This window comes from Pseudomyrmex gracilis, unplaced genomic scaffold (genome assembly GCF_002006095.1).
Source record: "Pseudomyrmex gracilis isolate BER0280 unplaced genomic scaffold, ASM200609v1 scaffold_1316, whole genome shotgun sequence".
NCBI classification, from domain to species: domain Eukaryota; kingdom Metazoa; phylum Arthropoda; class Insecta; order Hymenoptera; family Formicidae; genus Pseudomyrmex; species Pseudomyrmex gracilis.
The window spans coordinates 14,044-26,064 of NW_018021900.1; positions in this window are offsets into that span (position 1 = coordinate 14,044).

Sequence of the window (12,021 nt, forward strand, 5' to 3'; positions counted from 1 at the left end):
GCGAGGCAACGGACCAGCGGCGGCGGCGAGGCAGCGGCAGCGGCAGCGGCGGCGCGAGGAAAGCTGAGTCAGCAACACCACGCAGATACGACTCTCGTAGGCAGAATTAGGTAAACTACTTTAAGTCGAATAAATTTTGTAAAAGCGAGCGAAAACATATGTTCGGGAACTGGCGTTTGCAACAACGCGGCGCACAATCCGAGCGAGTAGCGCGGTCGCTACGAAGTCTATTACCGGTACGGGAACCGAGAACCGCACCGGCGGCGCTTTATCAAGACGCGGAAATACATAGGCAAGATAGGAATTTGAGCCCGAATGTAATTGTAGAAAGAGAATTTTCGTTCGATTTAGACGGTAGTATAGCCGGTCATTTACAAAGTGAAATAAATCGCGGTAGAGTTGAGAACAGTGGAACCCCGGGCAGTGGTACTTAAAGGTCGTCTTTAATTTCATACGAGAGCGAGTTGTTTTACACAAGACAGCGTGCCGAAATAAATAATGAAAGTATGGAACAAGAAATTGACGAACAAAATATAAACCGGGCTCGCGAAAAAATGGAACGCGAAATTTCACGGATGCGAAACGAGTTGACTGCGGGCGGCACCGCGGAGCGCGGGGCCGCGGGAACAAGTGGGCAAGGTAACAACCCCACTGACGCAATGCTACAGCAGGTAGTGCGGTCGCTAGAAATAATAAGTTCGCGGATAGACGCGGTGGACCGACGGGTGACGGAACTCCGCGAGACGCACGGGCGCGGGACGGGCGTGTCAATGACGCGACACGTGTACAGACGTCCGAGCGAACAGCTAGACGTAACGTATGGGCGAACAGCTGACGACGTAAGAAATCGCGTCGTGATGTATAATGGAAGTCTGAAATTAAAGGACGTGGTCGGAATGATACCGACGTTTACCGGGAAATCATCCGAGCAAATTCGAGAATTTTTAAATGCATGCGAGTACGCAGAGGGAATGGTCAACCCTGCGGAGAAACCCGCTCTTTTGCAAGCAGTATTGCGAACCAAGCTGAGAGGGCAAGCATTGATAGATTTCGAGACAAAGGACATTCGCGATTTTGGACAGTTAAAAGCAGAAATAGAAGCTACATATTCTGCAAAGCAAAGCACTACACAATTACAAATAGAGTTTAACACATTACGACAAAAAAGTAATGAAAGCGCACAGGCTTACGGACAAAGGGTAAATCAAACAGCCATGGAATTGTATGAGTCTATGGTGGAAGGCAAAGGGCACACCATGGAAGAGAAATGTACAATTATGAACACTATTAAAGGGCAAGCGTTGCAACAGTTCCAAATAGGTTTAAGAAGTGACGTCAGGTTGATAATAAGGTCACGCAACTATGGAACGTTGCAAGAGGCAATAAACGCAGCAAGCTCTGAGGAGAAGGTGGCGGTGCCACAAAGCAGCCACGGTGGAAATTTTGCAACAAAGCAAAAGATGGGAAAAAATTATAAGAAAAATGCGTGCTACAAATGCGGAAAGATCGGACACTACGGAAGAGAGTGCCGATCAAACAGAATGGCATTGCCTAAACCAAGCGGTGGAAAAGTAAATGCTGTAGACAAAACGTGCAGTTATTGTAAAAAGGCAGAACATATCAAAGAAAATTGCTGGTCACTGAAAGGCAGGAAAAATAAAAAAGGAGCTGTAAAAGCCATATGTGCGGCAAAAGATAGGAAAAAGAAAAGCCGAAGTGACAATAGCGAGTCATCGAGTGACGAAGACAACAACGGAAAAGAAAAGAAAAAATCCGTGTCAGTAGCAGAGCTACAAGTAGCCGAGCTAAATGCTGCGGAAGCAGTTTTGGACTTAGTCACTGTACCGATGAAAGAAGCGAAGAAAGGTGAAGTAGAATTGCTTTATGACAGAGCACTGGAGCCACAGTGTCATTGATTAAGAAAAAATATTTAAAAGAGAAAACGCCAGCCGAGAAGACGAGCATGAAATTAACAGGCGTTACAGGGCATCAAGCAAGCGTCATAGGGAAAATCACAGCAACTATACAGCTAAAAGACAAAAGAGTTAAGCATCCAGTTTATGTTGTGAGAGACGATTTTCCGGTTAGTTATCAGGGCATTTTAGGAAATGACTTTATGAAGAAGCACAATGCCAAGCCGGATTACAAAGCGGGAAAACTCTCGCTTGGGAAAAATACGTTGCAATTGCGCCCGTATAAAAATGTAAAATTGCAACCTCGTAGCGAAACAATTGTGCAAGCTATTACTGATAGTAATCAAATCGGAATAGTACAAGGGGAAGAAACGCAGCCAGGAGTTTTCATAGGAAGCTGTTTAGTGCAACCAAAAGGAAATTTTTGCCCCGTGAGTATAGTAAATACTACGGAAAAAGCGGTAACAATAGGCACACCGCGTGTCAAATTGGAAGCGCTCGAAGAAGAGAGTGAAACAAGTAGTGGAATAGCAAACGTAAGCGTAAAAACGGAGAGGTCAACACGCCGCAAAAGAGTAAAAAAGGCACTGCGAGTGAAGCATTTAAATAAAGAAGAGAAAGAAACATTGTACGAAGTATGCGAGGAGTATCAGGATATATTCCATCTTGCAGGGGAGCCGTTATCTAGAACAAGCGCGGTGAAGCATAAGATACCTGTGAGAGTTGACACCACTCCGATAAGCGTTAAGCCATATAGGTTGCCGCAGAAGCATAAGCAAGAGGTAGAAAAACAGATCGGAGAAATGTTAGAAAGCGGAATAATTCGCGATAGTGAAAGTCAGTGGAACGCGCCTTTACTAGTTGTTCCGAAAAAGATGGACGCGTCCGGCGTAAGAAAATTAAGGATAGTCGTAGATTTTCGACGACTAAACGAGGCGACAATAGACGATTCTTTTCCACTACCAAATATTGCAGAAATATTAGATCAACTTGGAAATGCAAAGTATTTCTCAACTTTAGATTTGGCGTCCGGGTATCATCAGATATCAATGGACGAAGAAGACAGAGGTAAAACAGCGTTTTCAACACCGCATGGTCACTACGAATATAACAGAATGCCTTTTGGATTAAAAAATGCGCCGGCGACGTTTCAAAGGTTAATGAATTCGGTCCTGATGGGACTGCGGGGTATAAAATGCTTCGTGTACCTCGACGATATCGTGATACACGGTGCGAGCTTGAAAGAGCACAGCAAGCGGCTACGAGAAGTTTTTGACAAGTTGCGGAAGTATAATTTAAAGTTGCAGCCAGATAAGTGCGAATTTTTTCGCAAAGAGGTCACGTATTTAGGGCACGTGATCACCGAAAAGGGTATATTGCCGGATCCATCGAAGATAGAAGCGGTAAAGGGATTTCCGGTTCCGAAAAGGGCGAAAGATATTCAGGCGTTCATTGGTCTGGCAGGATATTATAGGAAATTTATCGACCAATTCTCAAAAGTAGCAAAGCCGTTGACACGACTGTTGCAGAAAGAAATAGCGTTTAAGTGGGGGCACGAGCAACAGCAAGCGTTCGAAAATTTAAAAGAAAAGTTAATTAGTGCTCCATTGCTCGCTTATCCGGACTTCGACAAGGAGTTTATCGTGACAACCGACGCGTCGGGTTACGCGGTCGGCGCGGTGCTATCGCAAGGTGCGGTAGGTCAAGATCGGCCGGTTGCATACGCGAGCCGAGTACTGAGTAAAGCGGAGCGAAACTACAGTACGACAGAGAAGGAGTTACTCGCAATTGTGTGGGCAGTAAAGCATTTTAGGCCTTATTTATACGGAACAAAGTTCAAGATTATCACCGATCATAAGGCACTGGTGTGGCTCTTTAACGTAAAGGACCCCAGATCGCGGCTCGTGCGATGGCGTTTGAAATTGGAGGAGTATGACTACGAGATCATGCATAAAAAAGGGAAGGCGAATACCAACGCGGACGTGTTGAGCAGAGCTCCCGCGGAAGCATGCACGTGCGAAGCGAAGAAAAGCGAGAAAACAGAAGAAGAGAAGAGCGAGAGGCAAGAACTAACCGAAGAGGAAAAGAGACAGATACTGTACGAGTATCATGATTCACCGGTGGGCGCACACCAAGGAATAGCACGTACAGTAAAAAGAATAAGAATGAGGTACGACTGGCCTAAGCTGACAAGCGACGTAGAGAATTATATTTCGAAATGCGAATCCTGCCAAAAAAATAAGTTGTCGCGGAAAATAAAAGTACCGTTAGTAATTACGGATACGCCAAAGAAGCCTTTCGAAAAATGCGCGCTTGATATTGTCGGGCCGTTACCGGTGACAAGTAGGGGAAATAAATATCTGCTAAGGTTTCAAGACAGTCTCACGAAGTTTAGTAAGGCAATACCCGTTCCGAATCAAGAAGCAGCTACGGTAGCAAAGGAGTTCGCGACGAAAATTGTGTGTGAGCACGGGATTCCGGAAACGATTTTAACAGATCGAGGAACGAATTTCGTAAACGAACTATTTAAAGGTGTTTGCAAGTTACTGCGAATAAATAAAATACAAACGACAGCCTATCATCCGGAAAGTAACGGAGCGTTAGAGCGTTCGCATCGAACATTAGCCGAGTATATACGTCACTACGTGAATGAGAACCAGACGGACTGGGACGAGTGGGTGCCGTACGCAATGTTCGCGTACAACACGACACCACACACGGCAACAGGGTTTACACCCTTCGAGTTAGTATACGAGAGGTGCGCGGAATTACCGACCGCCTTAACGAAACCACCGTCTACACAATACAATTTGGAAAACTACGCGCAAGAATTAATAGAAAGATTGCGAGCGGCAAATCGAGTAGCGCGGGAAAAGCTCAAAGAAGAAAAGGAAAAAGCAAAACGTTATTATGATAAAAAGACAAAGCAAGCAGCGTTTAGCGTAGGAGAAAAAGTCTTACTTTACGACAAGACACTAAGAAGAGGCAGATCTAAGAAATTAGAATTGAAATGGATAGGACCTTATGTGATAATTGCGAAAACATCAGACGTGACGTATGCAATTAAAGCAGGACGGCACACGCAGAGTGTGCACGTGAATAGGCTGAAAGCCTTTATAGAGAATTAAAAGTAAAAAAAAAAAAAAACTTACCGGGTTGCCTCACTCATCGTCGGACAAAACGATAAGGGGGTGGACAACGGGCGGCGGGGGTCCCAGACATATAACGTCGTCCGGGTTGTCCAAATTATCCGGGTTGGTCTCCGGATCGGGGAAGGCAGGCGGCGGAGGCCGCGAGCACAAGAATACCACCTCCGGAGAGCCCGGTGGTGACGGCGGCGGACCCTCGGGGGTATGAGGCGTCGCAGGGCGCGAAGGAGTGGAACCTCCGTCGGAACTATCCTCGGAGCTGGAGAAGGCCGAGCTGTCCTCCAAGCGCTCGTCCGCACTATCATCAGTGCATGAGAAATAGATAAACCGCGACATGGTAAGCACTGGAACAGAACTTTTGTTGGAAAGGAAGGCACACTTGTAAGTTCCAAAACAAAATACTTACACTAACCTTGTCACAAAAGAAAAGAAACCTAATGACACTGTGGTGACCTGGTCGGTGACAAACGTGGTACTGGTGCTGGTTGACGTGAAGAGCCATGGTCCGAAGTGCAAAAGACAGCAGGGCGTCTCAAATGTAGGTCCTAGAATTAATATAAGCGATAATAAAAAGAGCTTAGGTGACAGAGTAACGAACTCGGAGTACGACCGACGCTCGCGGTTCCACCTGTTAGGCGACACCGTTCGCGATAAAAGTAAAGTATAGTGTATAAGACATATTGTATAAAACATTTTGCTTGCAGGAAAATGTTGTTAGTAAAAGTAATAACAGTACTTACCTTTTGCGTCGCGTGGAGTGAAGCCGGGGACTAAGGATACTACATACAAAAGTTTCAACACAACCCCGGCTTGTACTACGAAAAATACGGAACGATTCTCCACGCTAGCGAAAAGTGGAGACTAGTTGTAAGGTTAGACGTATCAACGGTATACACAAAAACGGAACGAACAGAACGTATGTTAGACTACACAGCTAAGGCGTGCGAAAACGCGGCGATAACGCGCAGGAACAGAGAACTGTGCGAGGGGTTTGCCGCGGAGTTACAACAAAGATTGCAAAAAGTGGAAAAAATAGTAAAACGCGTTAAAACTATAGTGAAAACACAAAAACGTCGTCGAAGGGGGCTGGTTAACGCAGTAGGTTCCGTCGCGAAAATTCTGTTCGGTACAATGGATGCCGAAGACGAGAAGCGAGTTTCGGAACAAGTAGAGTTGATAAACAAGAAACAGGCTGTTTTACAGCACGTGGTTAAAAATCAGCTGCAAGTGATAAACGCGACTATCGCTCACGTAGAAAACATTGAGGAGGTCGTAGAGAAAAATGAAAACAAGTTAAAAAACGCAATGGTTAAAATAACACAAAAGGTAGACAGTTACGCGCAGCAAGCCGAACTTAGCGAATATCTTATGGAGTTAGGCAGCATGATTACAGAACTCGAGTTTGACGTGGAAAGTATCATGGGTTACGTCACGGACGTACAAGCGAAGTTTGCGCAATTAGAGATGGTACCCGTCGAACTAATAATAAAAGGCCTCCAGGACGCGAATGATTGGTCTGCCCACGGATTACATTTTCCATTCGTCATAACACTGGAAAATTGGTTAACAATAAAAGAGTACGTCACGGTTAGCGTGTATTGTAAGAACGCGAATGTGTATACCGTCGTCAAGTTTCCACTAGTAGCTCCGGTAGAGTATGACTTGTTGAGGGTAGTGCTCTTGCCGGTGCACGACCACGATAATGTTTTTAAGGTCGCAAAAGTAAAGTTCGAGATAGTTGCAATAGATGAAAATAAACAAACATACTCCGTTGTAAAGTTGCGCCAGCTAGAAAAATGTAAAAACGTTGGAGATAATTATGTCTGCGATAATATAGAATTGGTGTACACAAGGTACACGCGGACGCACCATGCGAGGTGCAGGCATATGTTAGTAATTCAGGGGAATTTTTTAATTGTAAAGAAAAAACTGTGATTTCGAATTACACGATATGGATAAAGCTAGAAAAAGCGCGTGTATGGCTGTACTCAACCCTGAAAAGCGAGTCGGTGATAATATCGTGCGAAAACCGAAAAGAAGCAACGGAAATTGTAAACGAAGTCGGAGAGATTAAGTTGAAAAAAGTGTAAGTTGGTGACGTCAACTGTAACGATTCGCACCAACAAGGTGATGAACGGCGAACAAATTAACACATATTTGCCACGATTCAATCTTTCAGTGTTAAAAGCAAAACAATGGGCAATTGGTGAAGAACTGATTGTGTTAGAAAACATAACACAGAGTAAAACGCAAATTGAGAAAGTAAAATCAAAAATAACGGAATTAACGGACGAAATAAACGAGAGTTCGTTTTTTGAAAATCCGCATCTTATCTATCCGACTACGTCAGGTGTGACGATAATAGTGATAATTATTGTACTAATTATATATAAAGTAATAAGAAATAAAGAAAAAGCAGGATTGGGACGCGGCGCCGTGAAGTCGCGTAACGCGGAACAGCGTGAAAAGCGGCGAAACGCTCGCGCGCAAAATGTCGAGACCGTCGCGCTGTAAGTACGCCGCGTAGTATAGTATGTAAAATACAAAGATAGTGTAGTAACATGCAAAAATTGTACACAAGTAGGTTTAAGGATTGCGACGGAAAATGTTACGGACATTTTCTTTTTTCCCGGAAGGGTGGGAAATGTTGTGCGCCAATTTTTGTAAAGTAAAGGTTAAGAAAGGTGAGGCCATTGAGCAATGTGATGAGACATCACTGTCATTGCTCAATGACCTGGGCAAGTTGCAGAAAGGTAGCAGTTCTAGGAAGAACTGCTGGTTGCCACCGGGTGCGACATATCGCCGCATTGTCCGAAGTGCAACGCAGCATGTGTCGACACCGGCACCGGTAACTAGCACGGCCGTTGCTAGGACCGGTGGGCCTGCTGAATCAGCGCGATCGATCTACTATAAATTGATCGCGCGGATGAAGCAGAGAGGAGACCGTGATTAGACTGCTAGCTCACTGTGTGGCTCCGCAAGCCGGAGAGTTTACCGCAGTGAGATACAATCGTGTAAGATACAAAAGGAGTTGTAATCGGAGAAATAAAAGATAAGAATACAAGTTCGTGTTCTGAACTTCATCTTTACCACCCGACCTTCCTCGACATCCAACAATACCTTTATAATAGACCTTAAAGCGTTTTCGCGCATGCGCATTTAAGTATGGTATTACTAACTAGCTTTAAAAAGAAAAAAGAATTTTATTGCGCATAGAAAAGAAAAAGAGAGCAAAGTGGGGATAGTGTTGCGTGCGGAATNGGTAGAATACTCGCTGACAGCCAATGGCTGTGGAGTGAAAAGGCTTTCTAGCAGGGAAGAAGTTTCTCTTTTTTCTTTGAACGTAGTGTACTGTACTAACTTTGATCTCATAGATCGACCTAGTTTACACCGTACATCTTTTGGTAGGCAAATCAAATAAAATTTGTTTTTTAATGTATAATTGTGGTGGTTACATCATTATAAATGTGCTTCATACGCGTACCATTTTGATACAATACGCTTGAAGGAGGCGTATAATACCAGCTTAATATGACATCGTTTACATTATTTAAGCCTCTTGCACAATGAATGGAATAGCGATAGCGATAGAAATAACAAAAGTTTTAAAGAGTTTATATTTAAAAATAAAGGTAGGAACAGCGGAATCTAACATACAAAACACATGTATCAATGCAGATCAGAAAATCGGAATAAGCAATAGCGATAAAATTTCCGACGAGTTGGAATTCTGTGTTAAAAACTGTGTTATTTCTATCGTTATCGCTATTCCTTCCATTGTGCAAGGGGCTTTAAATCAAGCCGATTTAATACAAATATAATACGCATATTAAGCGATCGGTGTAAACTAGGCCATAAAGATTAGAAACTAAATAAATACTAAAATAAATACTATTAAGAAAAACTTTAACTTGTCATAAAAAATTTGAGTTCTAATAAGATTTGTAAAGGAAATAGTATAGTAGTTACATAATAGTAATACTTATACATTAAAATACGCTTAAAAACACTAACAATGCAGTGTGCATGCGCAAATCGCGACTTTTATAATAATATTGCACCGTATGTATATACTTTTTTATTTATCTAAAGTTCCGTTTTTAGAACGCAGTCACATGCAATCCAAAAAAACAGAAAGAAAAAAAATGATAGAAGATTAATTAATTGCACATAAAAGAGCGATTTTGTTCCGATTTTATCAGCCCTGAAATTAAACAAGATATAATTTTACAAAACAGAATTACTCTAATTGGTTAATTTTTTACCATAACTTTTTTTTATTCCAGAGCAGAAAAAAAAACAAGTTATAGTGAAGAGGCAATTAATCAGAGTAATTTCGTTGTGTAAAATTATGTGCCATATGACCGAAAGAGCACCAAAAAACATCGTATAGAATTATAACACAAAATAAATANTTTTAGAAATAAAAATGTTTTGTATGTATAAACTAGGGAGAGGATANAACTAAATTTTATTAAAAAATTAATGTTACTATGTAATAAAATATTTTTTATAATAAGATATACAAAATATATTATGTTTTACATATTTATTTGTTTTTACATGCCTTATTTAAGATGTATATATATAATATAAAGCACAAATGTACATGTATGCGTAAGTCAATATAATATATAATTTTAAAAAATGTAAGAAATATTATAAGTAGTTTTTACTTATATCATCTTCTAATATCACATAATATATAAAAAAATAATTATATATAATAATTATCACAGAAAAAAATATCAGATATTTATCTTAACAAATATTTTTGCGTTTATTTTGAAGTAATTAAATAAAATATCAACTTTATGTATTATATGAAAGTCTAACAATCAAAAAAATATTATCAGGTTTTCATTTTAAATAAGGTCCCACTCTTCATATGTTAACGATCCAAGAAAAAGTAAAACATTAAGCCTATTTGATGTCAATCGATTTCTTGCATCTGATTTAATAATACCTGCTTTCGAGAATAAGCGTTCAGAAGGAACAGATGTTGCTATAACTGATAAATATTTTTTTGCTATATCAAATAATGTGGGATATGTTTAATTGTTTGCCAGTACTTAAGTGGATTATGATGTCTTGGAATTATAGATTGATTCAAATACTGTCTTAATTCTACATTTATTCCACCAGGATCATCACGGGTCACAACAGATGATACTACTAAATGATCATGAAATTTCCACAAGTTCTCAGTTTGACTACATTCAATTACTGGTGTTACNGACATATTAGAATCTTCATTAGAATTTTCATTTTTATTCGCAACTTGCATTAAAGTGTTAATGTAAGAAATTACAGACGATACAGCTCTCGGCTGTTCAAAATGTAGTTTTTTAAATCTTGGATCTAATATTGTTGAAATAGCTAATATTTGATATCGTTCAATATCATGAAATCTTCGCTCAATTTCTGATAAAATATTTGTTTTGAAATTTTTACCATCATCAGTTATTGGAATGTAATCATTAATTACGTTTTTCATGCACCTTATTATAGGAATAATTATACTACATGTTGGATATTTGTCGCCACCAATTTCTTTAGTTACCAATTCAATTGGCCGTAGAATGTTTACAACATCACTCAATATATCAAATTCCTTGCAGGTAACCATTTCTAGAGAGATGTTGTACTTTTCAATAATATTGGATATATATATTCCCTTAAATGTAAAAATCGCTCGATCATATATAGCATAGAATTCCAACGAGTTGGAACTTCTTGCTTAAATTTTAAAACAGTACCCTCCGTTTTTCCATCTCGTTTTTGCAACCGAATCAATTCATCAGAAGCTACTACACTTTTTCTAACAAAACTAACAATACTCTTTACTTTTTTTATAATTTCTTCTATTGTATCTAGTGTTTTTAGACTATCAGGAACTAAATGTGCCAAANTATGTGCCATGCAAGGAATATGTTTTCTAGTACTGAATATGCTANTTATTGCATTAACCATATTAGGAGCACTATCAGTAACAACGGCCGTAATATCAGTTAAATTAACATTAAAAATGTCTAACACTGAGAGTAATTCATCTTTAATGTATTCTGAAGTATGATTATTTTCTAGTGGAATTACGCCTATGATACCTTTTGTAAGTAATGTTTCAGTTTTCAAATAATGCACAGTTACACCCAAATAACTTTTAGTAGAAACATCTGTCCAAATGTCGCATGTTAATGTGAATGACGAAGCCTCTTGTATATTTTTGATAAATTTATCTTTTAAAACTTCATACTTAGCATCTAATAATTTGGTGATTGTTTTTCTGCTTGGTACAGAATAAAAAGGAACAAGTATTTTCATTAATTGTTGAAATCCTTCATTTTCCACTATTGATAAAGGAAGATTATCTTTTGCAATCATATACATGATTACGTTAGTTATAGTACACGCTATCGCGCCACCAGCTATAAAAATAAAAGACAAAACAGTCACCAATAAAACCAATAAGAAATTATATTAAATTATATTACAAAATATTAAGAAAAAATTATGCCAATAATAATAAGTAATAATTAACCAAGAAAATTACACACACAAGAAACAATTATATCAATAAAAACAAATAATAAAATAAAATCTTATATCAAGTCATTTTTATATCTTTATATTCTTGCAAAAAGATTTCAAAATAAGGATATGTTTTAACAATCAAACAATCGCCCGTGACAGGTTCAAAGAAATTAAATAAGGCCGATACAGGCAGTATATACCAGATGGAGGTGTATAAAAAGAATTCTTTATTCAAAAGATCAAACGTTTCGATCCGTAATTTGGACCTTCATGAACAAAATAAAGATGTGGTGTATCAGATTAATTGCAATAGTTGTAATGTTTCTTATGTGGGACAAACAAAGCGCAAGTTAAAAACACGAATCAGTGAACATAGAAATCAAATTAATAGAAATTCAGCTGTGGTTTCTGTTGTTACTGAGCAT